Source organism: Silene latifolia, chromosome Y (genome assembly GCF_048544455.1).
Source record: "Silene latifolia isolate original U9 population chromosome Y, ASM4854445v1, whole genome shotgun sequence".
Taxonomy (NCBI): domain Eukaryota; kingdom Viridiplantae; phylum Streptophyta; class Magnoliopsida; order Caryophyllales; family Caryophyllaceae; genus Silene; species Silene latifolia.
This window is the reverse complement of record NC_133538.1, coordinates 282,939,751-282,965,333: the sequence shown is the minus strand read 5'-3', so window position 1 is coordinate 282,965,333 and position 25,583 is coordinate 282,939,751. Positions and strand designations below refer to the sequence as shown.

Genomic DNA, 25,583 nt, shown 5'->3' with positions numbered 1-25,583 from the left:
CTTTGATCTTGAAATCCGTGCGGATCGTAGTCGGGACGGCCGGATCTGGGTTGAGGAATCCGAGCGGATTCAAGAGAGGGACGCTCGGATTGTCTTTGGGGAATCCGAGCGGATTCCAAGGTGGGACGCTCGGATTGGGCTGGACGGACGGGCGGATTTGGTACAATCCGTTCGGATTGTTGGTCAGCTTCAATTCTTCTTCTTTTCTTCCCTTTTCTTCATAAATTCCTTGGGGACTCAAGGATCCTTTTCTCAACATTGTTCTTCTACTATGATATGTACAAAGGCCTTCTAGTCTTGTCTCTTCTTGATGCTTGGTCATTGAATACAATCAATTTAGCCTCGTTTTGCCATGAAAATGCAAGATTCTTACTCCTTTCCTACCAAGGGATCAAAATCTCAAAGAATATGCAAAACAAAGAACTAAAGATAAGAAATGACCCAAATAGGCACTAAAAAGCATGGAAACAATGGTAATTCGGGGCTAAATATGCGCCAATTATGGTCACATCAAATATCCCCAAACCGAACCTTTGCTCGTCCCGAGTAAAGAGGTGACAAAGACTAGGACCAATACTAACCTAACCTAATAATAATAGCCGATATGAGACAATTAGCGGGTCTCACTCCGCCCCTTCAACTCACAACAAGACAACCATGAGGTAGGATGCCTTCTTGCAAGGCAAGGTGGGTCTTGCCAAAATGGCGACACATCCAAACATTAAAGCACATAAAATCACATAATGGATGCATCTACAAAAAGAATAGCCACTTTCCTCATCTAAGTGGCGGAAATTATCTACAAGGGAAGCAATTCAAGGGTACACAATCCTTCATAGATGCAATTTGTTCAAACTACTAGGCCTAGAAGGATACCAATAAATCACCTCCAAAATATGTCAAGCTAGGGTACCTTTGTCCTCAATCGTTAAATGCTTTTGTCAAGAGTAGACTCCCTATGGTGTTAGAAACACTGGAGGATCGCGGAATTCCCCCTCTTGCCTAGACAAGAAGAAGGGTCGTCCCCTCTCTACCATGCACAAAAATGGATACGATGGATAAAGGGATCGATAGTAATTGAGTTTCATTTTGGGAGTTTGCTTTCATTTTTGTTTTTCCCCCCAATTTCTTGTGACATATAACATTTGAGAACACTTTCTTTTTGCCATTTCTTTTTGATTTTTGGCATTTCAATACTTGACAATTTTTCAACTTTTTGCATTTTCTTTTTGAACATTTTCAAAGTCACCCCAATTAGTAACGAGGGTGCCTTGTATTTGAAGCTTAGGAGTCTATTTTTGCTCCTCTTTTCATTTGATGCAATTTGCAAACTTTCTTTCACTTTTCATTTCTTTGAACTCAAATTGATTTCTTTTTGTGCCCATTCCCTTTGATGACAAAAATGTATGGTAGAACATGGATGAATGATGGAAGTATGCATGGTTTCAAGGGTCACCTTGGAATAAACGGTAGCCAAGGATTTATCACACCACAAGGTACTCTTGACTAGGCCTTAAACCATGGGTCAAAGGATACTAGCATGACACATCCTAGGGTGTTTTACAAGCATTCTAACAAGCAAAGTCTTAAGAATAAAAAGCATCTACTAGGGCCTATATACACTTGTCAAGCTTCCCAAATAGACGGTTTCGCAAAATTTTTCTAACATGCAAACTACATGCCATGATGCAACTAACATATACACATCCTAATGCAAATGATTCTACCAACTAATATGACATATAATCTAAATGCAAGTCCTAAGTTCACATTGTTTTTACCGCATCAATCAAAATAAAACCACATAGTCATTAACATAAAGAGGAAAAAGGAGATTGGAAAGATCATACCATGCGGTCTTCAATATCCTCATGTCTCGGATGTGGCGTAGTCAATCAAAGTGAACAAGGATAAACAAACACAATATATACAAGACAATATATACAAAGGAAATGAACTTGTTTTTGGTTTTTCAATTTTTTCAATTTTTATGGTTTTTGAATAAGAGTTAAGTGTTAGAATTCCCATCCCCACACTAATATGGGCATTGTCCTCAATGGCCAAAATGATGGAAATTATGCAAAGATGATGCATGATTTCTATACTAAATGCAATTCTACACTAAGCTATACTACATGATGCATGGTTTTTGTTATGACGGAGAGGATAATTTAGATTACCTCCCGTTGTGTATGCATTAACTTCCCCAAACCAAATAAGACACTATTGCTAATGTCAAGGATGGGTATAGTTCATGCACACACTATGCTATGCATGAAACTAGATTGTCATTTTGGATTTTCAAAAATGGGAACAATAAAGAACACCTCAATGGTACCGAGGTGTGAGTCCTTTGATGTTGCTAGGACTAAACCAACAATGATCAAAATGAAATAAAATACAAAGAGATATAGACAAACCATGGGAGTGTAGGAGTCTCCAAGGCTAGTCTTCCATCATGCTATCATCATCACTTCCCTCATGAGAAGTGGTCACATTGCCACTTTCCTTGGCACTTTCTTTATCACTTTCTCCATCATCTTGCTCATCATTATCTTCACCATCTCTTTCTTCATCTCCACTTGCTTCTTCCTCAATATTATCATCAATTTCTTCACCATTTCCAACAACCTCATTGTCTTCCACCACGTCCCTAGATGCACCCTAAATAAGGCTTCTTTATCCGCCCAACTAGGCAAAGGACAAGATGGATCAAGGAGTCCTTGCCTAGCTAGATGTAAGAGGGGAGGATATTGAGCCAAATAAGCATTCTTCCGATCTTCATAAGCTTGCTTGTGCATGGCTTGCATAAGAAGAGTGACATAGTCTTTCCCAATTTCAACTCCTTGCGGTTTGAACTCTTCATACACAAAGGGGTAAGGCGGTATAACAATGGAAGAGGAGGGAGTTTCATGATCACCCTTTTGTTGTTGAATGATGTACTCGGCTTCTTCGGATAGGGGAAGTAAATAGTTGGTCCGGTGGACACTTAGACGACAAATCTTCGCGGGTAAAGTGAATGATCGAGCCTCACTAGTAAGCCACCCATACTTGGTGTCAAGGGGATTGTGAGCAACCCACTTGAACTTGTTAATCATGATAGACATATCAATAAGATGGCCACCTTACTTTGCCTTGTACTTGCTATCCTTATTGAAATTAGGATCAAAGTGCTTGGCTAGGACCGTGACTAGGCCGCCATTAACAATAACGGTTGTACCCTTCTTCCCACTATCTACATGGAGCCATCTATCAACCAATAGCCTCAAAGAATTGTAAGGCTTGGTGTGAATTCTTCCAATATTCAAAGCCGATTCAAGGAGAATAAAATCAAGTCTTGTGAAATGATTGGTGTCTTTCCTAGCAATTATGGTATTTCCCACAACTTTGTGCCATACTCTTATGCCCGGATGATGGACCAAAAGAGCACGACAAGCATGAAAATCATCAAATTTCTTCCCGGAGATTGCCTCCCAAAGAGGCTCGGGGTCATACTTCCCATATTGCTTATAATATTTCTCTTCATCGCTAAGACCCAAAATTTCACCCAATTCCGGAAAGGTAATGCGTCTACTAGTGTTAGCTAGACGAAACTCAAGATTTTCCCTATTCTCAACTTTGGTGACTTTTAAAGAACTTAAGAATTCCAAGACAAGGGAGGGGTATGTTACTTCCTTTGTTTCAAACAATTTCTTCAAACCCATGGCATTGAAAAAGGCTTTTGTTTGTTCAAGAACACCCAATTTCTCCAAAGCATCTTTACATATGAATTTGGTGGATTGAATTGATTTCATAGCAAACTTAGCAAATGTCTTTCTATGGGTATCGGAAATAAAAGTTACCTCCGGATAATGCAAGAGTTTATCGATTACCGGAGTAGAAGGTGATGCTCCCATAGAAGTTTGTTGTTGTTGTTGTTGCACTTCCAAGTTTGGTGTTGCTACCACCATTGCCAAAGCTTTCTTTGTTTGGAGAGCTTTTTGCCTTTGAGAGAGAGCCCTTGCTTTTGGTGCCTTTGTTGCCTTTGTTGCACCCTTTGTCCTTGCCATTTGATGAACTAACCAAGAAAAGAATCAAAAATCTTCAATTTGTAGAATGCCCAAATCGATTTGAAGGTGAAAGGCTTTGCCTTTATGAAATCAAAAATCGACTCAAAGGTTGAAGAATTTGTTCTTGGTTTTGATTGTTATTGAAGATGGAGTGATTGATTTGTTGTTTGAAGGATGGTTTGATTTGATTTTGGTGGATTTTGTTGAGGGTTTTTTGTTTTTGTGATGGAGAGGATGAGGGTTTTGATGTTGTGGGTAGTGTTTGTGAATGAATGAATGAATGAATGAATGAAGGTGGGGTGGGTTATAAAGAAGTCGACAATTTCAGAACGCAGGGACAATCCGTGCGGATTGGGCGCAATCCGTGCGGATTCTTCAGCTTCAAAATTTTCAAAATCCCGCCTAGAGACAGGCGGATTCTGGGGAATCCGCTCGGATTCTTTTTGAGGGACGGGCGGATTTTGTGCAGGACGGACGGATTTCAGTCCAGATATTTTTCTTTGTTTTCTTCAGCTTCAAGACGGGCGTCTTGTATAAAAGACGGACGGATTCTGTGAGACGGGCGTCTTTCCAGAAATCCGCTCGGATTCTTTTACTATTCAAGAAATTTGCAATTTCAGCTCAGCCCAGGACGGGCGTCTTCTCAGCAGGACGCTCGGATTTGCTGCAGACGGACGGATTATCAGGAATCCGCTCGGATTCTGGTCCTTTGTACCCGGATTCACTTCATTCGTGCACAATGCATTTCCCTTTACCATTCTTTCTTTCTTTCTTTCATTTATTTTGTTCTTCATTGTGGGGGCACTACTAAGGCATGAATAGCCTAGGCAATTGCCATCCCCACACTAAGGTAAAGCACTACACATCAATTGAAATTGTTAGTCCCTCCCTCACTTCTCTCTTACATGACAATTATTTTGATCAAAGTAAATAAAAATCCAAAAATGACAAAAATGCAATACAAAAATTGAAATGTAAGTTAGGGAGTTAGAAATATTTACAAGTGGTGGTTTAGGGAGGACTCCACCAAACTCTCATTCTTGATGAGATGTCAAGGGGGCATGTTCAAGGTGTTGTTGATGTTGCTCAACACCTTGAAGAAGTAATCAAAAGCTTGTTCATTGTTATGGTAGAGGTCCTCAATAGACCGTGGCCCTTGTTGTTGATCATGATCGATGGCATGCCCAATGTAGGGATTAAAGATCCCTTCAAATTCGTCGTCCCAAAGACCACAAACTTCATTGAGTTGATCATTGAAAATCTCTTGCTTAGATGGAGACGACTCTCCCAATTTCTTCTCTTGGCCAATGAGGCCATCCTCTTCTTCCTTGGTTGATTTTGATGAGCTTTGCAAGCTCTCCTTGTCACAATTCACTTGCTCTTTGAATGGAGCATCTTCAATTTTCTTCCTCCATTGGAGTTCCGATTTCTTCCTTTCATCTTTCCGGCTATAATGATCAATCATGAAACATGGCTCATGCAAACGAGGAGCTCTCATGGTCTTGTCAAGATTAAAAGTTATGCTTTCATCTCCCACTTCGAGAGTGAGCTCTCCATGTTTCACATCAATCACCGCACCCGTGGTGTGTAGGAAAGGTCTTCCTAAGATGATTGGAATGTTGGAATCTTCCTCCATATCAACAATGACAAAGTCCACCGGGATGAAAAACTTTCCAATTCGCACGGGGACATCTTCCCATATCCCTAATGGTGTCTTCGTCGATCTATCGGCCATTTGAAGAGTGATATTGGTGCATTTAAGCTCTCCCATTCCCAACCTTTTACTTACCGAGTATGGCATGACACTCACACTAGCCCCTAGATCACATAAGGCTTTGTTGATTGTCGTGTCGCCAATGGTACACGGTATTGAGAAGCTTCCCGGATCCTTTAACTTTGGAGGTGAACTCCCTTGAAGTATTGCACTACTCACCTTAGTAAAGGCGATAGTCTCAAGTTTCCGGATCGACTTCTTCTTTGTGAGGATATCTTTCATGTACTTTGCATAGGCCGGAGCGTGATTGATTAATTCCGTGAAAGGAATTGAGACTTCTAAATTCTTCACAATTTCCATGAACTTTCCAAGTTGATCATCAAATTTGGGCTTGGCTTGACGACTTGGAAAAGGAAGTCTAATCACAATGGGCTCCTTCTCTTTGCCCTTGTCTTCATTTTTCTTTGAACTTTCTTCTTTTGATGATTCCCCTTCTTTGGGGCTTTGCACAATTTCTTCCTTTTCACTAGCTTTCACAACTTCATTCTCAACTTGCTCCTTCGGTGCTTCATATCTTGTACCTCTTCTCAAGTGAATGGCACTAACCGTTTCATGTCTAGGGGGATTACTTTGAGGTGGTAATTGCCCCTTTTGTCTTTGTGAGCTTGAAGATGCTAGTTGAGTCAATTGTGTTTCCAACATCTTGGTGTGAGCTAGAATGTTGTTGATGGTGGTATCTTTTGCTTGGCTATCTTTTTGCATTTGGGTGAAAAATTCTTGTTGATTCTTTTGCATTTGGAGGACCGCTTTTTGGACATCAAAACCTTGGTCATTTTGGTGATTGTATGGATTTTGATTTTGGTAACCTTGGTTTTGATTGTAAAAGGGTCTTTGATTTTGATTTCTCATGGGTGGTGGAGTGTATGTTGTTTGAGGGTTTTGAACATTTTGGCTTTTGTATGAGAGATTTGGATGGAACTTGGTGTTTTCATTATAAAAATTTGAATAAGGGGTACCACTTTTGTAAGCTTGGAAAGCATTAACTTGTTCGGTTGTTCCCCTACACTCACTTGAGTCATGACCCAAAGTTCCACAATTCTCACATATCCCACTTGGGATTGATGAGGATGCCGTCATGGCATTGACATGATGCTTTGATGATTTCGAGTTTTCCTCAAGTCTAGCCATATATAGCTTGTTCAAACTTCAAGTTGATTGTGTCAATGTGATCACTAAGTTGAGCACCCAATTGAGTAACGGAGTCCACTTCATACTTTCCTCCTCTAGTAGCCTTGCGAGGTCTACTATATTGTGAATTATGGACCGCCATTTCCTCAATCTTGTTCCATGTTTGATTGTCATCAACTTCGGTGAACATTCCATTTGATCCCATATTGAGAATGTTCCTTGAATCTTCATATAAACCATTCCAAAATTGTTGCACTAAAAACCATTCGCTAAGTCCATGGTGAGGACATGAGCGACAAATACCTTTGAACCGCTCCCAAGCTTCATACAAAGATTCTTCATCCCTTTGCTTAAAACCCGTAATTTGAGCTCTTAGCATGTTAGTCTTTTCCGGTGGGTAGAATTTTTTGTAGAAAGCTAGAGCTAACTTCTTCCAAGAATCTATTCCAAGGGTGGCCTTATCAAGGCCCTTCAACCATTGCTTTGCGGTGCCGATTAACGAAAAAGGAAATAAGACCCATCTTATTTGGTCTTGAGTCACGCCCGTTTGAGAGATAGCTTCACAATAATCGCAAAAGGTTTCCATATGAGAATGAGGGTCCTCACTAGGCATTCCCCCGAATTGGCTCCTCTCAACTAGTTGGATGAAGGCGGACTTGGCAATAAAATTACCGGTGAGATGTTGCGGTGTAGGAGTACCATTTGGTAGATCCTCCTCGGTGGGTATAGAGTGTGACGAGAATTTAGGCATTGTAGGTGGATTTTGTGGGATATTGTGTGTAATGGGTTTTCTTCTCCTTCTATTGCGAAAGGATTGACAAACTCACTAGTGGGTTGAACAACTTCACCAACACCTCCCAAATTCCTCCTAACAAGTCTCCTATTATTCGTCAAGGTTTTTTCGATTTCACGGTCAAAAGGTAACAAATCTCTTTGTAACCTTCTAGACATGCAAAATATCAAACAACTCGAAAACAATTAGAACAAACCTTGAGGAGTTTTACTTCCCCAATGTGAAAAAGACACAACTAATAACAACAAAAGAAATCTTAAATCAATTAAACACCGTCCCCGGCAACGGCGCCATTTTTGATCGAGGCCATTTCGTGTTCACAATTAAGCATATGTGGTCGTTGGTCAATGGTCGATACAAAACACAATTTATACTCCACAAACAACTCTACAATTAGTAAAGATGCAAGTAAAGGTCGGATCCCAAGGGACGGGTATTGAAATGAGAATTCTATTGTAACTAGTAGTGTCTAAGGGGTGTCACAAATTGGGTTGATGTAGAAGGTTACTAAACTAAAATAACAACGAAAATAAACTATCAAGATGAATAAAATAAGGGGTGTAAACAATTGATTAAAAGCACTAGGGTGTCATGGGTTCATAGGGGAATCATGGGATATGATCATACAAACATGTTCTCAAATTATAAGCAAGCAATTATTGTTGTGATGGATTGAGTTGGGTTATATCTTACAATCCTAGGAAAGTTTGGGTCCCGGAGCCGAATCGATTAGATTGTACAACACCTACAAGTCGACTTAATCTTTCCTACTCAACACATGCATGGTCTAACAAGACTCGAGTTGGGTTATGTCTTACAAGTCAAGTTGAAGGGATAGAAGATGATAGTAAATGCAAGGATTCATAGGCTTAGCATTTCATCAAATATAACATGTGCATGTATTAAGATCAAAACAAGCAAGCAAATAAGATATGAAAGCATATTGATTTAAGCATGAATCATTCCCCATGTTGGTTTCCCTAATCACCCATTAAACCCTAGCTAAGAGACTACTCACTCATTATCATGTTGATCATGCTAGAAAGGTTGTCAATCATACTAACATAATGAAACATGATGAATAAATGAAAGTAATTAACAATAATTAAAAAGGGATTAAGAGATTATACCTACTAATGATTCCAATAATAAAGCAAGAATAATAGAAGTACTTGAATCCTAGATTGAGAGGTTGTCAATCTCCCAAAATAACCCAAATAATCTTCAATTACCCAAAATAAAGGAAGAACAAGAGAGAGATTAAAGAACTAAAACTTGGATTAAAACTTGATTAATACTTGATTACAATATTAAAGAGAGATTTGATTGATATTAACTATACTAATTATTGATAAGAAGAACATGCTCCTCTAATTAGACTAATGGGGTATTTATAGTGAAAATTAGGGAGGATGCATTAGGGTTAACTAAGGGCTAAACTAGTAATTACACTTTTTAAGTTGAGCAAGGAGAATCCGGTATTTTCTGAGAGAAGGGCTTCTCTTTTCGTAGCTTGAAGAATGAAAAACGTCTGTATCAAATCCGTGCGGATCGAGTCGGACGGCCGGATCTAGGCTGAGGAATCCGAGCGGATTCAAGAGAGGGACGCTCGGATTGTGCTGGGGGAATCCGAGCGGATTCCAAGGTGGGACGCTCGGATTGGGCTGGACGGACGGGCGGATTTGGTACAATCTGTTCGGATTGTTGGTCAGCTTCAATTCTTCTTCTTTTCTTCATAAATTCCTTGGGGATTTCGGGGACTCAAGGATCCTTTTCTCAACATTGTTCTTCTACTATGATATGTACAAAGGCCTTCTAGTCTTGTCTCTTCTTGATGCTTGGTCATTGAATACAATCAATTTAGCCTCGTTTTGCCATGAAAATGCAAGATTCTTACTCCTTTCCTACCAAGGGATCAAAATCTCAAAGAATATGCAAAACAAAGAACTAAAGATAAGAAATGACCCAAATAGGCACTAAAAAGCATGGAAACAATGGTAATTCGGGGGCTAAATATGCGCCAATTATGGTCACATCAAATCCACCACCATCTTCTTGATAGGAGCACTCTTTGGTTTCTTCGACGAACGAACAACCCGATATCCAGCCTCTTCTTCCTCCTCAGTCAAGTACCTTTGGTTCTCCTTTGCTACTTCGTGGATTTTCTAATCTACGGGCTCGTGATTTCTTAGCTTTTCACGCTCCTCGGGGGTGTTAGCTTTCCTCCACTGCAAATATGAGTCAGATACCCATAATGAGCCAACCGGAATGGGTATGAACCACATATTCCTTTCGGCCCAGCGAATAGCCCACTCTCGACAAGACTCCATAGTATGCGCGAAGGCAGTTCGAGGGACAGTGTCTAGCTTCAGGATTTTCTGTCTTAGGCCCACTTGCCTCATCAATCTCTCCGGAAAAGTATGGACCATGAATTCCAAGCCGGGAACGCGAATGGACCGTGTCGGATCCAAAGATGATACTCCAGTCACCGATCTGAGATGCCACCATGGCACTATCCACCTGATCAAGGGCCCACCTTCACTCTTCAGTTTATCTTCCCCATAATCGCATACTCGAGTGAAGTCCACCATGTATAACCTCATCTCATTGCAATCGATCGGGAGTGATATCATGTCACATCAACTGGGGGCTCGATCAACCGCAGTCTTTCCATCAACCAAATCTGCAAAAAAAAGGAGACGGAAATAAAAACGGCCGAGTAGGACACGAAACGGGTTTTCACCTGTAAAATGATAGGACTCCTAAGATACGGATGCTTTCAGCTCGCCTTTCTATTATCCAATCCAAGAATGGTCTCCCCTAAAATCAAGCATGTTGGGTTCCTGCGCAGTTCCATTTGCTCCACTTTGCCTAGAAATCGAGGGTCACCCCTCATCTCTTGGTCAACATGCCCTCGAAGGACATAGCAATGAAGAAGGCAAAATCCATAAGCTCGGCGCCTCGCTGTAGATACCCAGTATCTGCTGAGACTCCAACAAACACCCGATGATTATCGGACTACAACATGTATTGGAATCGCGGCGTTTGATCGACAGTTTGTGTACAACTTTACGTCGGAAAACTTAAAACGATTTCGAAAATAAGACATTTCAAAACATTTCAAAAATACCTAGAGTGTTTAATGCACGAGGACGGGGTCGTAATGACACTAACTAGAGTCAAAACCGGCACCGGACCAAAAACCGACTCAAAAATTCAAATCCCGACTCCAACAACGAGTCAAACCGAGTCAACCACAAAAAACCAAACATTTCAAACCTTCTACCTTAAGTTTTCCCGGATTCATGTTGGTCAAGTACCAAACATGTGACTACAAAACCTAGAATAGAACAAATCATGATTGCGTTTGTTGTGAAAGTGACAACACAGCTCGAAGACCCGCGACGTGGCTCGCGCCTCTTTGAGCAGCCCAGGTGGCCACGTCGCTCAAAACTTACACAACCACTCGTTCTCCTATAAATATCCCTCAAATGCCACCCATTTGAGACTGATGCGAGTGTCCGCCCCCTCTTTTCTCCCTAAAAATTCTCGACTCGACTTCTTAAGTCACAACCCGACGCGTATTTACGACCTACCGATCGTAAACACGAGCCTTACAGATTTTTTGGTACCGTCATCGTGCATTAAATCACTTGACCGACCACTTCGACCACTACACCATCACTAAACATTTAAAACACTCTTTTTACTTACCAAAACGGTTTTAAACCGAGTTTTTTCCGATCAAACGAGTTGTTACACTTACGTCGGTCACTCGCCATAACCAAACATGTAAGTATGAGGGTGTAAAAATCCTCTTTTATTATGTTTTCATTTGTTTCATGACTATAACATGCTAAAACATGCATAACATGAACCAAAACATGGAATAAACGAGCCAAAGCTGATTTTTGGTCTGAGGCAGAAGCCCCTTAGGTCGCCAACTAGCCCGCGCCTAAATGGGGTGCTCAGACCAGAGATCAACCGTGTTTGTTCTCTTTATTTCCCTTAATCCATTTTTCATTTTTGTAATCGGTTTTCACTATTCCAAGTATTTTTGAACCCTTTTTATTTTATTTCACATGATTTAACCATAAAGCATTTTTCATCATTGGTTCTTCATACCATGACGGTTAAACCCGTGTTTCGGTGATAATATTTGGTTAATGACATTTAGAAGGTATTTTAAAGCCTTTTATTTCATTTCTTCACATTTTCAAACAAACATATTAGTCACCAACACAAAGTCATCCTTGGTTCTACATACCATGCCAGATTTTAACCCGGGCACGATGATGAGTATCGACTAATAACATTCAAATGGAATTAAAAAAATTAGTCCATAATCATTTTCAAAACTATTCATGTCAAGTTTGTCAAACCGAACCCGACACCGAATATTATCAAATGATGATGATTATTCGAGTCTAGTTCTTCAAATGAACAAATGCGGTCTAAACGACCCCTTCAAATCAAACCGGGTTCAAATACACATTTCCAACACGTTTTATAACGTTTTCTAAAAGGTCAGAACATGGTACATAAACCGTGGGCTAACCCGCGCCTAAACAGGCTCTCCATTTCTCATTTTCAAAACCAGAGGGAGGCCCTTTACACCGCCGGCTGGCTCGCGCCTCATATAGTCGTCTGGTACAGGGCCTGTTCCCTTCCAACATTAGTCTAGGACGATCCCGACTCCGGTTAACCCGGATATAGGACGGATCAGACGACTATTCAAACCATAATTGGAAAATGCCTTACTAAGACAAATGGATCATGTTATGCACCCTAAACCTAATACGGTAAATGGATGTTTAATTTCCGTCTTGCATGCAAATCAATCATTATTCCAACTCGACATCTTATACTTGATACTTGGATTAAATCAACCGACGTAGAAAGCTCTTACATGTTAGGTTTAAATCATTGGATGCGCATTCATGCATTTAAACCGTTTTATCAACTTTTGCATTCAACCAACCAAGATCGATCAGTAGAGGCCGCTAAACGCGGGCGGGATTCAGTGTCTGATTAAAGGGCTTCCCAATGCGTACCTTCACCTCTTACTCAGAAACTTTGGATAGTGGACGACCTTATCCAGGGCGTACGAGAGTAATTCTAGAGATAGGATGCTAAAGAGGGACGATTTCCTTATCTTTAGTACCATGTCAAACGTTGCTTTGTGCTTCGATTTGACCGAGGTATAAAGTGGAATTCGAACGGGTTCCAGGCATCCCACAAATGCTTGGTGGCAACTCCGAACATCTCTAATCGTTTCGAAGCCCTTACCGAGACGAAACCGACCGATCTAAAACGATCCAGTCGAAAGCATTTTTACGCCGCCGAGCGTGGCTTTCAAAAGACCGTTGTATGTCCACAGATCGGCTGGGCTTGCAGGTGGGCCATGTCCACATATTGGCGACTCTGCTGGGGAAAACTAGGACACTTACGTCCTTGTAATCCCTAGATGGTTGATGTGAATACGAATCACCTTGATGAAATAATTCTCGAAACAAGCGACCAAGACAACCCGAGTCACCAAGCATGGATCGGTTCGAATAATAGTCGAGAAAAGTGCATGATCACCCGCCAATGGGACGGGTAGAACCGTGTGGAGAACCGTGTGGAGCAAGGTCTAACCTCGAAAATGGGCTAGTCCAAAGGCATTGAATAAAGCTCACCTAGTTTTTGTCATAGCCTAGTTTTTACAAAGGTCTTACCTAGTTTTTGGTTTAGTCTTACCTAGTTCTTCTACATAGCCTAGAACTCACCACAAAGCATTAAAGGCTAGCCTTGGGCATCAAGGATTTCGGCCTATATAAGGCTTGTAGTCCTCATTTGTTTATCATCCAATTTTTAAGTAAAAACTTGAGAGTATTCTCTAAAACTTGTCTTGTCTTCTTGTGTTGTTACACGAGTAGTTTGGCTTAAGAGGTCGAAACGCGATTTCGCACCTTGCTTGAACGAGGGACGTGATCCTAAGTTTAAGTCGGATTGTTTGACGAGTATCAAACAATTCACTCATTGGCGTAGCTATAGGTCTAGCTACGACAAATATCCCATTGTTTTCGAGGTCTTCATTGATCTTAAAACAAATATCCCCTTTATTTCAAAACACAAAAACAACCCTACAAAAATGTCTTCCGCTTCCGCCAAAATTCACATCAGTGGTGAGACTCGAACGAGGTCTTGGTTGGAATGCATTAATTGATATTACGGTCACGGTCAAGTTCCTTGTCTGGGCCCACAACCTAACCCTTTTCGGCTAATTGGCTCGTTTCGTCGGCGTGAGTTTTCTAATCCCCGCGTTTTGAATCCCGATTGAGTCAAGTATACCGTTGACGTCACACATTTCTGTTTCGTCAAAGAGCTTTCATCACTTTCGAGCACGAAGCTAGGGCACCCTCCTTACACATTTTGTTTGGATTGGTATCCCTCTCGCAAATCGGGGTTTGGTTGCTTGGTGTGTAACCCACCCTTCTAAGCCAAAACCCGTGTCAGCATAATGCATAATATAATGAAACTGTGAGTGCTTATGTGCTATCTGATCATAAGTCCTTCCGTGTCATTTTTTTTCAAAAACAACTCTTTGCGCCGTTATAATGGCCATTTCAAACCTCGGTCTTTCGCCGACCGATGCACGCCTTTCTAGGCCGTCGTAATGACGATTTTCAAACTCGGTTTTGTATAACCATTTCAACACGCCTTTCTAGGCCGTCGTAATGACGATTTTCGAAACCCGGTTTTGTATAACCATTTTAGCACGCCTTTCTAGGCCGTCGTAATGACGATTTTCAAACTTGGTTTTGTATAACCATTTCAAAATCACCTTTTTGCGCCGTTATAATCGCCGCGTCTAGACACGGATTTTAACCCATTTCGCGCCGACAATGGCTTTCTTTTAAAACCCGAGAAAAGCACACACCCTTTTCTCGAGACACTTTCGGGATCCCGAAGACCATGCACCGTCCCCGAGACCTCTTCAAACATTTCAAACTCGATTTTCAAAACATATAATTTTGAATTTCAAAACCGTCTTGGGAAACGATGCACTGTTTCCCGGGCCGACTCAAACTCAAACCGTCTTTTGCAAATAAACTTAAGACAACCCTTTTTAACTGATTGAGTTGCGGAGATTTCTATCTTCGGAAGCCGCCCATTTAAAAGCGACAAATGAATCTTTTTGAAAATTTCTATTTTCGAAAACTTCGGTCCACCATTCCAATTCCGCCTCGTGTCTATCGAGTCAAAGCAAACGTACTTATGGGTCTTTACTTATGAGTCGTCTCACCACGAGACCCGTCCAATGACGTCGCGCCGTCATGATTGGACTCGTGTCAAAGGTTCGGTCAAACACCGTCACGTTATAAATCGAGTCAGCACCGAGGGACCACGCACGGTCGCCCCGTCTTGTTGAGTCCGTCTTTGTCTCGTCCTCTGCGTTGTCTGCGTTTAATCTTGGAACCGTGTCGGATTGAGTTGTAATGTGAGCCGTTTTTCTGCCTCAGAGCCATGGCCCCATATTCAGCTTCGTCCAACAACAACAATGATAACAACAGAGATGTCACAACTGATCAGCTAGCCACCGCTTCTTGCTCTTAAGGTCACCCTGGATCGCGTCGAGACCCGTATCGACGCCCGGAGAAAAAAGGAAACGGGAACATAATACCCCACCTCCGATCGAAATCGAGAAGAGATCAAACTCTTGGAAGAACAGCTCCTAGCCCGGGGTAACAATATCCATCTTGAGAACAACCGAAGGTTCGAGCCTGTCGGGGACCAGTTACCTGACAACTTCACCCTGACTGATGTGCCTAAGTTCAAGGGAGTGAAAGACCCACTCAACCATATCCGTGCTTTAAAGGACTACATGGCCATTAAGGGGGTCAAACAGGAGCTCTTTACCCGGATCTTCCCATCCTCTTTGGAGCCGATTCCTTGCCAATGGTACTACTCCTTGGACCCGAAAAACCTTACTACTTGGGATGAGATCGCAGTTGAGTTTGCCTAACCCGCTGGAGGAGGGTGAGTACTCATTTGGCCAGTAAGCCGAGTGAATCAACTCTGGTGGAAAAATTTGTCAACAATCTCCGCCCGGTTTATGCCAACCTACTAAGGTATCAGAATATCAAAACTTTTCAAGATCTGACGATTCTGGGGACACGTATTGAGGACAACCTCCGAAAGGGTGTCCTAGCAAAGACCACTGGCAGGGGTTACCAGGGATCCACCTCAACCGGATCTCGCCCTTACGGTCAGACAAACAAGATTGATGAGGTCAACCTCGTCGAACCATCTGCCAAGAAAACTGAGCGCCCCCAGAGAGTGTTCACCAACATAGGGTCGACTTATGCAAGTGCCCTGAAAAGGCTCATGGACCAAGGGAAGCTACAACCAATCAGGCCCACCCCGGATCCGACCGATGCCAAGAAGTCCCGGTTTTGGAACCCCAATGCCTACTGTCAGTATCACCGAGGGAAAGGGCATGATACCGAAAACTGCTTCAAACTCAAGCACCCCATTCAAGACATGATTGAGAAGGGAGACTTGCCTCTACCCCCACCAACTAAGCCAAATAACAAGACGAATCCTCTGGGGATTCATGCCATTTCTGACGATGAGCCGACCCTAGACTGCTCTCACCTCATCTTGCCGATTGACGACGAGGTGAATGTTTTGGAAAAGGATCCTTCAGACGGAGTGTTTGTGTTTAGTGCTGCCACTATGCTCACTATGTTTCAGCAAGTTGAAGAGGCCATAACCAGCCTCTCTGAAAGAATCACCCGACTCGACGACGCCTACCGTCGACTCATCTTCAATCCCCCAACACCGCGCCCGAGGGAGAATTCCCCAAGCATTCAAAACTACCCACCCCAGGATGGATTGCTCCCGCGACCATTCTGGCATAGACCTCACGAAAATCACCTTCAAAATAACTACCCTCAAAATAACTACCCTCAAAAAAATCGCCCTCACAAAAATATTCCCCACAAGAACTACCCACCGAGGAATACCCCTCCAAGGTATCCTCGAGACTCTGAAATTAACGGCATATGGAGGGATGATGTTGAGGATGTCTATATCCTCCCAGGGAAGGAGAAGCGGATGAAAGAAATCGGACATCTCACCCGGTCTGGACGTCCCTATCAAAATCCGAACAACCCAACGGTCGTTCCAACAACGAATGACCAAATCGTCCCAGAGGTGGACACTCAACCAAAGGCCCCCGAGAACTCAATCCTGAAACAGCTCCAGAAAGCAAAAGCCGAAATCTCAATTTGGCAACTGATCGCAATGTCTTTTGAGCACCGACAGGCCTTGCTGCAGGCCTTGGGAAAATTAACCGTGCCCTCCACCTCTTCCCCAGAAGAAATAGTGGCGCACATGACGAGAGACGCCCCTGATATGAGTAACCCGGTCGTCTTCTTCGACGAGGACATCCCTCCGTTCGGAGCCAATCATAACCTGGCCCTGTACATCACCGTACAATGCCTCCAGGAAAATATACCAATGGTCCTCGTGGATGACAGTTCCGCCGTGAATGTCATTCCTCTTAAAACTGCCCACAAGCTGAGTGTCAAGGAATCTGATTTGATCTCAACGAATCAAGGAGTACGCGCCTACGACGGCACTCGTCGCAAGGTCGCTGGGCTAGTCACTTTGGCCGTCGCAACCGGACCCTTAGAAAGACAAACTAGTTTTCAAGTGGTCGACATCGACGCGTCCTTCAACATGTTCCTGGGACGTCCCTGGATTCACGCCGTCAAGGAGGTCACATCAACGCTCCACCAGAAGATCAGGGTCCCCTTTAACGGGAAAACGATCACGATTCCCGCTTCCCCAATCAAAGCAGTTATGAGAAGGGGGATAGCCTCTCAAGCCATTGAGGAGGACGACAATGAAATATGGGATTTCCAAGCCGTAAACGCCATAACTGATGAATCGGCAACCTCTGAGTGTGACGCATTCACCAACCTCACGGTCAACCGTATTATGATGCGCCGGGGTTACTTCCCGGGTTTTCCGCTCAATCCGCTAAAGGACCCATTGCCTCCCTTGAAACAGGTTAAGGTCCCCAACATTCTCTTTGGGCTGGGGTACGAACCTACTGACCAAGATATCCGGGAGATGAACCTCCTAATCCGAAAACGCAAGAAGCACGGAGTTATCCTCCGTCCCTACCACCTGACCCCCAACGGATACTTTGTCCCCGAGGGAGAGTCTGAGCTCTACCACGGCTTTCCGGAACCGATCTATGACTCTGTGGCGAGGGCTAGGTACCCGGGAGTGGAAGTCTTCCAGGACTGCTACTTTATCCCCGACAAAGATCGTTGCATCAATCGAGTCCAAGCCGTCACCATGCCTTGACGGACAAGCTGTCACACTCCTCTTTGGGGAAGATAACATCAAGCACCTCGACTATGAGGACATCATGAACATCGCCCTGAAAGACAATCAATTTGATCCAACCGCCTTGATCTCCGATACTGACCCGGAGAAAGCTACCCAAGGCTGGAGGAAGACCGTCAAGTGGACCGATCGCCAAGGCCGCATTCTCAAGATAACAACTGGAGAAGGCCCTATGTTCAAAGAGAGAAGTGAAGAAGGATTTGTGTCTGAGTTTGAGTCGCAGTCAGAGTCTGTCGTAGCTCCTAACACTCCTGATGTCCCAGTCAAGGTCCCCTTCCCACTATTTTATCACAAAGTCGTGGCTGATTCAGAGGCTGAGTCTAGTAGGGTCACCCCCACTCCCATGAAAGGTGACAACCTGGAGCCTGTTCCAGGGGCCACTTCCTCTGCTGTTTCGCCTCTGAGTGACCACGAGATGTTTGTCCTTTTCGAGCGTTTTGCTCGTGTCAACTTAATGAACGCTAAGTTTGCTTATGACTCGTCTCAATTTAACTGCAATGCAATTCTGAATGACTATGAGGAATTTGACAAACGGGAAACCATGCTCTATTCTGCAATGCAATTCTTTACCATGCTCCATTTGCTCAATCACATGGATAAGGGTCATGCTACCATGGCATCTTGGCCCCTCCTTCTTCAAGACATCGACAAAGAGGTACACATGGACAAGGCAAAATGCAAGAGACCTTCTCCTAGCCACCTCCGAGACATTAGCATCTAATCGGTTTGAAAAGATGTTGATAAGAGCCAACATATTCACACCATGTGGAGCAAGAAGAAAGTTGATTTGGCTTGTTGACAAGCCCAACATGGAACGGAATTTCTCCTTGTAGCACAACCGAGTCGGAGGAAGCACCGGAGCACAACCCGGCCACCCACCTATGGCTCCAACTTCTTCGGCAAGAGGACAAAGCTCACCTTTCGGGAAAACAAAAACATGGTGTTTCGAATCCCAAAACCGAGAACATGCTTCAAGAAACGAAGGTTGCACCTTGACTTGACGAAGCACCAACAATTGACCAACTCCCATGCTAACGAGTTGATGCTTTTCGGGAGGCGACAAATCTCGGCACCATTGTCGCAATGCGTTCTCAAAAGCATCCATGAAATATTTTTGTGGAAGAAGAAGAGGTTTTGTAGAGATGTTTTTGTATTTCGGATGATGAAACAATGAAGCGAAAAGTCCCTATTTATACAAAATGATCAGCGCATTTTTCAGAAAAAGAGAAGAGCCGGCTTCCATCGTCAGGCTGCTCGCGCCTCTTTGGACCTTCTCCAGGATTCCTGTTGTTGACTTGTCTCTTTCAACTTGTGCTTTCTCCTGACACCTCAAACCTCCCGCCAGGAAGCTTGCGCCTCTTCGGGATAATCCAGGACATTTTGTGTTTCCTCACACTCACATTTCCTTGTTTTCGCGTTTTACGAAATCCGACACGGTTTCCATGACGCAGCTTTAAACATACGGATTTTTCTTTCTTTTTTAAAGGCGGGAAGGGCTAGTCGCCCCGGTCCGCGATGGATCGTTTCCATGTCAGTCGAAATTTCGATTTTTTTTTTGCTTTTTCGCAATTTTCCATCAAAAATCAAAACCGAGAATTGATAACACGACGTCTATTTTCCTAAAAAATTCAAGCACTCGCAAAAATCAAATATACTCGCAAAAATCCTTTTCTAAAATTCTTTCCTGACGGTTTGAGTTTGAATTTTTCGAGTCAATTTCAATAATTTCGACGCAATTTAATTCACGACACGAGTTAATTGCTCAAATTTTCAAATCAATTTCTTTTGAATTCCGAACATGACAACTTGTCATAAAATTTTCAAAAGTCATTTCAAAATTTCAAATTTTAACTTCAAGTCATCTTGGTTAATTTTGGTTTTCAATCAAATGCTTCTACGTGTTTACGTTCATGTATATGTGCTATCTGTTGCCTGTTTTCTACACTAACGATGCAGGAACTAATGCAAAGCAAAAGGAGAATCGACAGCCGACAGTGCTCCTCCGAAACACAACACAAAAAAGCCAAAATCACAAAAAAAAACCACAGTCCAAAAACACATATATACAAACCGCCTTACGCGAAATACATCGACAAACGTCTATCATACAGACACTGGCCTAAAACAAACGTCTATCATACAGACACTGGCCTAAAACAAACGTCTATCATACAGACACAGGCCTAAGACAACGAACTGGGGGCTATCCGCCACCCACCGAACTAAGCACTCCCTACCCTTCCGATCAGAAAAGAAAGGGAGCAACATAGGGAATAGGGGAGCAACAATGGAAGCAGAGGTGATTACCATTATGGTAATACCCCGTTCCTACTCCACGACAAAAAAGAAGATAGTGCCTTGCAGACTTTGGATGATGAGGAGGCCAAGAACCATGATGCGATGCACCACTCCGATACTGAACCCCACTCATCAGCCACCCTGTCTATGAGCCACAACGAAAAGGACAAACCGGTCGTATCAGCCGCCTCTCCTCCTCTACGGAAGCATCCTCCACCACCGCCTCGAATACGGCAGCCTCCTCGGCCGCTATAGCCCCTCCAGGATCAACTTCCTCCTCCAAAGCCTCAATGACGGACCCTATAGGTTCCAGACGATACCCTGCGATCAAAAAGCAACAACAAAAAACGTGAGCCGGAGTTTCGGCATTACGACGGCATGAAATGGACAAATCCAAAAACAAAAAAAAACACAACCTGCAATGCAAAAACAAGGGCAATCTCGCCCAAAATCCAACCAAACAAAACTATTCACAAAAAAAAACACAAAAACGACTCGCCCCTCTTTTCAAGCAAAAGACGAGTCAAAATCACAAAAACGGCATGTCAAGACCCCTACAAGGTCCGCCAACAACCCAAAATACATTCCCGACGCAATGGGGTATTTTTCTACGACTAAAAAAGGCAATTCATAAGCTAATTTGAGCCCAAACCGGTCAAAATTCAAAAACGACCGCAAAAAGGCAAACGTGATTTTATCACGCCTCAAAACGACCTAAATTACCAATAAGGTCCATTTCAAGGCAAACTGACTTAATTCAAGCCCAAACAGGCGCTTATTTTGTCAGACGTAAGACCGTCACAAAAGGCAAAAATCCAATTTTGCCCACAAATATCCAACGAAGGTCCATAAATGGCGAATACGGGTTTTCCCAACTACAATGCAACCTAGTGGGATCCACTACCCAAGCAAATAAACTTGGCATTGCAAAATGAGACGGTTTCTCGCCTCACTCACGTTTTTCGAGCATAGGGAGCGGGAACGGGGACCAAAATGCAAACTAAAAGCACCCCTATACTCCTAAACAGGTTTCTAACCTAATGTAAGCATCAATTTCACTCGAAATGGCTCAATCAAAAACGCCCAATTCGATTTTTAGGGCAAAATTCGCCCTAATTCAATCAAGCTAAAGATCAACAAATTTGAATGGATTCAAGAGGAAGTACTTACCTTGAGATGACATTGTTGATGAAGGCAAGAATTCAAACAAGCAAGAAGGACCAACAATGGCGGATTCGGCTTTATTTTGTCGAAGAGAAAGAAGACGAGATGATGAATGGTATGTGGCCTGAACTCGCGTCTTTTACAGAAAAATAGGGAAGCCCCTTTGGTTCGCCAGGTGGCTCGCGCCTAAACCAGGCCTCCTCCCTTGCCCTTTCAGCGGATTTTGGGCTTTAGCCCAATTTCCCGTAACAAACTTCAAATTTTCATTTGACGATATTAAAGGTCGTCATTTTCTCAAAAACAAAAACAAATAGTGTAAATTAAAATTCACTATTTTCGAAAGCTTTAGACGACGGCACATAAACCGTCCCTCCAGTCGAATAGTGAAAATTTAAATTCGCTATTTTCAAAAAAAAATTCAAGCAAACGGCGACCAAAACCGCCAATTTCAAAAACAATAGTGAAATCAAATTCACTTTTTTCCTTCAAAAATTTCAAAAACAATAGTGAAGATTCCAAATTCACTATTTCCATCAAATGTCAACGGCGGCACATAAACCATCACTTCAATTAATAGTAAAGATTCCAAATTCACTATTTCCATCAAATGTCAACGGCGGCACATAAACTGTCACTTCAATTAATAGTGAAGATTCCAAATTCACTATTTCCATCAAATGTCAACGGCGGCATATAAACCGTCACTTAAAACACAATAGCAAACTCAAAATTTGCTATTTTCCTTCAAAATTAAAACAAACGGTGATCAAAACCGCCACTTCAAGTTCAAAGAAGAACGACGAATGGTGAAGATGCCAAATTCACTATTCTTTCAAATACCAGCATTGGGCTTCCTCGCGGAACCCGCTCATTCCAAAAACAGTGATAGTGAAAATCCATACTCACTATTCCCACAGCGGCATCACGAGTTCGCTACTTTAAAAACAAGCCCATTCGACGCGGCTGTTCCCATGGTCCATTAATCGACCTTACCACGGCTGGCGAGCCTTTATCCGCGAACCTTTCAAGGACAGATCCTGAAGATGTCTCGGGTACATTTCCTTATCACGGCTGGCGAGCCTTTGTCCGCGAACCTTTCAAGGACAGATCCCGAAGATTCCTCGGGTACATTTCCTTATCATGGTTGGCGAGCCTTTGTCCGCAACCTTTCAAGGACAGATCCCGAAGATGCCTCGGGTACATTTCCTTACAATGGCTGGCGAGCCTTTGTCCGCAACCTTTCAAGGACAGATCCCGAAGATGCCTCGGGTACGTTTCCTTACCACCGCTGGCGAGCCTTTGTCCGCAACCTTTCAAGGACAGATCCCGAATATGCCTCGGGTACATTTCCTTACCATGGCTGGCGAGCCTTTGTCCACAACCTTTCAAGGACAGATCCCGAAGATGCCTCGGGTACATTTCCTTATCATGGCTGGCGAGCCTCTGTCCGGAACCTTTCAAGGATAGATCCCGAAGATGCCTTGGGTACATTTCCTTGCCACAGCTGGCGAGCCTTTGTCCGCAAACATGCAAGGACATATCCAAAGATGCCTCAAGTATGACTCCTTCCTCATTTATGCACCTCCCGCCAACCACCCAGTGATGATTGGGCCGCATGTTTGATTCGCGGAATGATTTTATGACAGTTCGTAAGTTCATCGACAAGTGATAGCTCAAACACTCGAGTCAATCTCATGGTCGTCATCTACACGGCAATACGGTCATTTTGACAGTAATTAGAGTTCATTTGGAGTCCGGGTCAAAAAACCGCTTCATTTTTCTAAAAACCGTTTAAATGCCAAGTCGGAATGTTCCGGAATGTTCTAGAATTCTATGGATATTTATTCCTAATTAATTTAATTTTTTAAAGAAAATATATTCCGTATATTGTATTTCACGGAATAAGGAAGTATATATCTACTGAAATTCCATAAAAAATGCGGAAATCTTTCTTGCTGAGGAGGAAACCTCTGGGGAAATGACGCAGCAGGTGTTGCGCCTCTTCCAAGGATCGTAGTGGCTGCTGCGCCTCTTCCCCAGCCCTCTTTCCATGCTTTCCAGAATATTTCAGTGATTTGTTTCCGTATCCGTGTCATTCCTAAACTCCTTCGCGTGTTTAGTATAAATAGAGGCCTTCGACCTCCATATTTGGCACGCGAGTGTTCCGCCCCTTCTTTCTCTCTCTTTACATTCTAGGCTACGCTATTGCTTTTGACGCCTACGTGCTTGATCAATCGACCATGTAAGCTCAGATCATTCTGAGTCCCAGTCACGTTACATAGACCGACCAATTTGACCAACTCCACTTAATCAACTTAATCAATCAATCTTTTAAATCCTTTAACAAGGGCGTTTTTCACGCATATTCGAGTCGAGCAATCACTAAACGATAACTTTAGTCAATCTCGTTTCGTCAAACATGCAAGTCTGAGGGTGTAAAAACCTATTTATTTACTGTACTTTTATTTTGTATCATCTAATGTAAGGTCTATATCAAAAGCACGTTCAAAACCCATCTTAAAATCAATATTTTAAAACCGTTTTCATAAAACAACAGAGGTCTGACGTCGAGAAGAAACGCAGCAGCAGTTGTACCTCTTCGAAGAGTCGCAGCATCTGATGCGCCTCTTCCTGAGGCTGTCGCTACTCCTGCTCTTCTTCTTCTTCCTCGACCTTCTGCAATTTTCTGTTTTTCTCTTATTCTTTTGTTCCTTTTGTTCATGTCAGTACATAAATCATGTTTTAATAATTCCTTTTTAATTATAATGCATAATTCGACATGAATCCTTTATAATTCAATATTTGTGGGTTTTCGTCATCTATTCAAACCCGGATTTTAGAGGTTCGATTTTCTCATATCGATTCTCTGGAATTCGTCTTTTGTACATCCTTTTTTTTATTTGATTTTAGTTTATCCAATTTAATTCTGTTTTCAATTTCAAAGTTCGTTCTTTTTGTATTTCCGACACGAGTTCACCGTAATCATGTAAACCGCTGTAAGTTCTCATATTTTATTCGTTTTATGACGGTTCCAGATGCATATAATCAATTAAAATACTTCAACTTGAGTCATACATCAATAATCGACTTAAATTACCAATGAACGATAACAATCCACGATTCTGACTTCACAACCAGAATCCAACTCAAGAACAGGCGCAGGAAGTGTTGCGCCTCTTCCAAGGGACGCAGCAGATGTTGCGCCTGCTCTGGGTTGGCTTCTGTCCCTGAACTCTTTCTCGCTTTGACGTAGCTTCTAATTACGGTTTAAATTAATTATTATTCGAATTATCACCTCTAATCTGACGTATTTTCATATTTTATTTTCTTTTATTTCCTTCTTCGAAATCTCGTTTTTGAGCGTGCTTTTGACGTAGAGCAACTAATCTTTGTAAAGTTTGTAATTTTAATTATTTTAATTCATATTTTATTATGTATGATTTATTTACTTGGTTTTCACATGTAATTTAATCTAAAATCTACTTCGACCCAATTTGTTTGCTAAAACACGTGTTCACCGACATAGTCTAATCTCAAATGCTAGGACTAAAAGATTAGATGTTGCATTGCATGCATTACAATCGACAACATATCAAATATGAAAAATTTACCCAATCATTAGTAGAGGTCGCTATCGATGCGGGCGGGATTAGGTGTTCGATTAAAGAGCTTCCTAATACGTACCCTTACCCCTTACTCCAGGTATCTCTGGACATCCGTGTCCATTGGCATCTTCGAGAGTCATTCTAGACATAAAATGCTAAGGGTAACGAGTTCTTGGTGTCTATGTCATTACTTTGTGTCTTGACATGGCACGAGGTATTCGAACGGTTTCCAATTTTTCCACAATAAATTGCTGGCGACTCCACAAATGCAGGCTTATTCAACCTTTCACTGGTTTCAATGCCTCACAAACCGGTAACGGCCCATGGCGTGCTTTGGCAAACCCAAGGTTTCGTGGGAGAAG

At 42.5% G+C, this 25,583-nt stretch overlaps 1 non-coding gene across 1 annotated transcript; it reads left to right on the top strand.

The window, feature by feature from the left end:
- The first annotated feature begins 7,223 nt into the window (after nt 1–7,223).
- LOC141636983 (small nucleolar RNA R71) lies at nt 7,224–7,330 on the top strand. The gene has a single exon (XR_012541548.1). It is a non-coding gene; the product is annotated as a small nucleolar RNA R71 (small nucleolar RNA).
- The last annotated feature ends 18,253 nt before the right edge of the window (nt 7,331–25,583 follow it).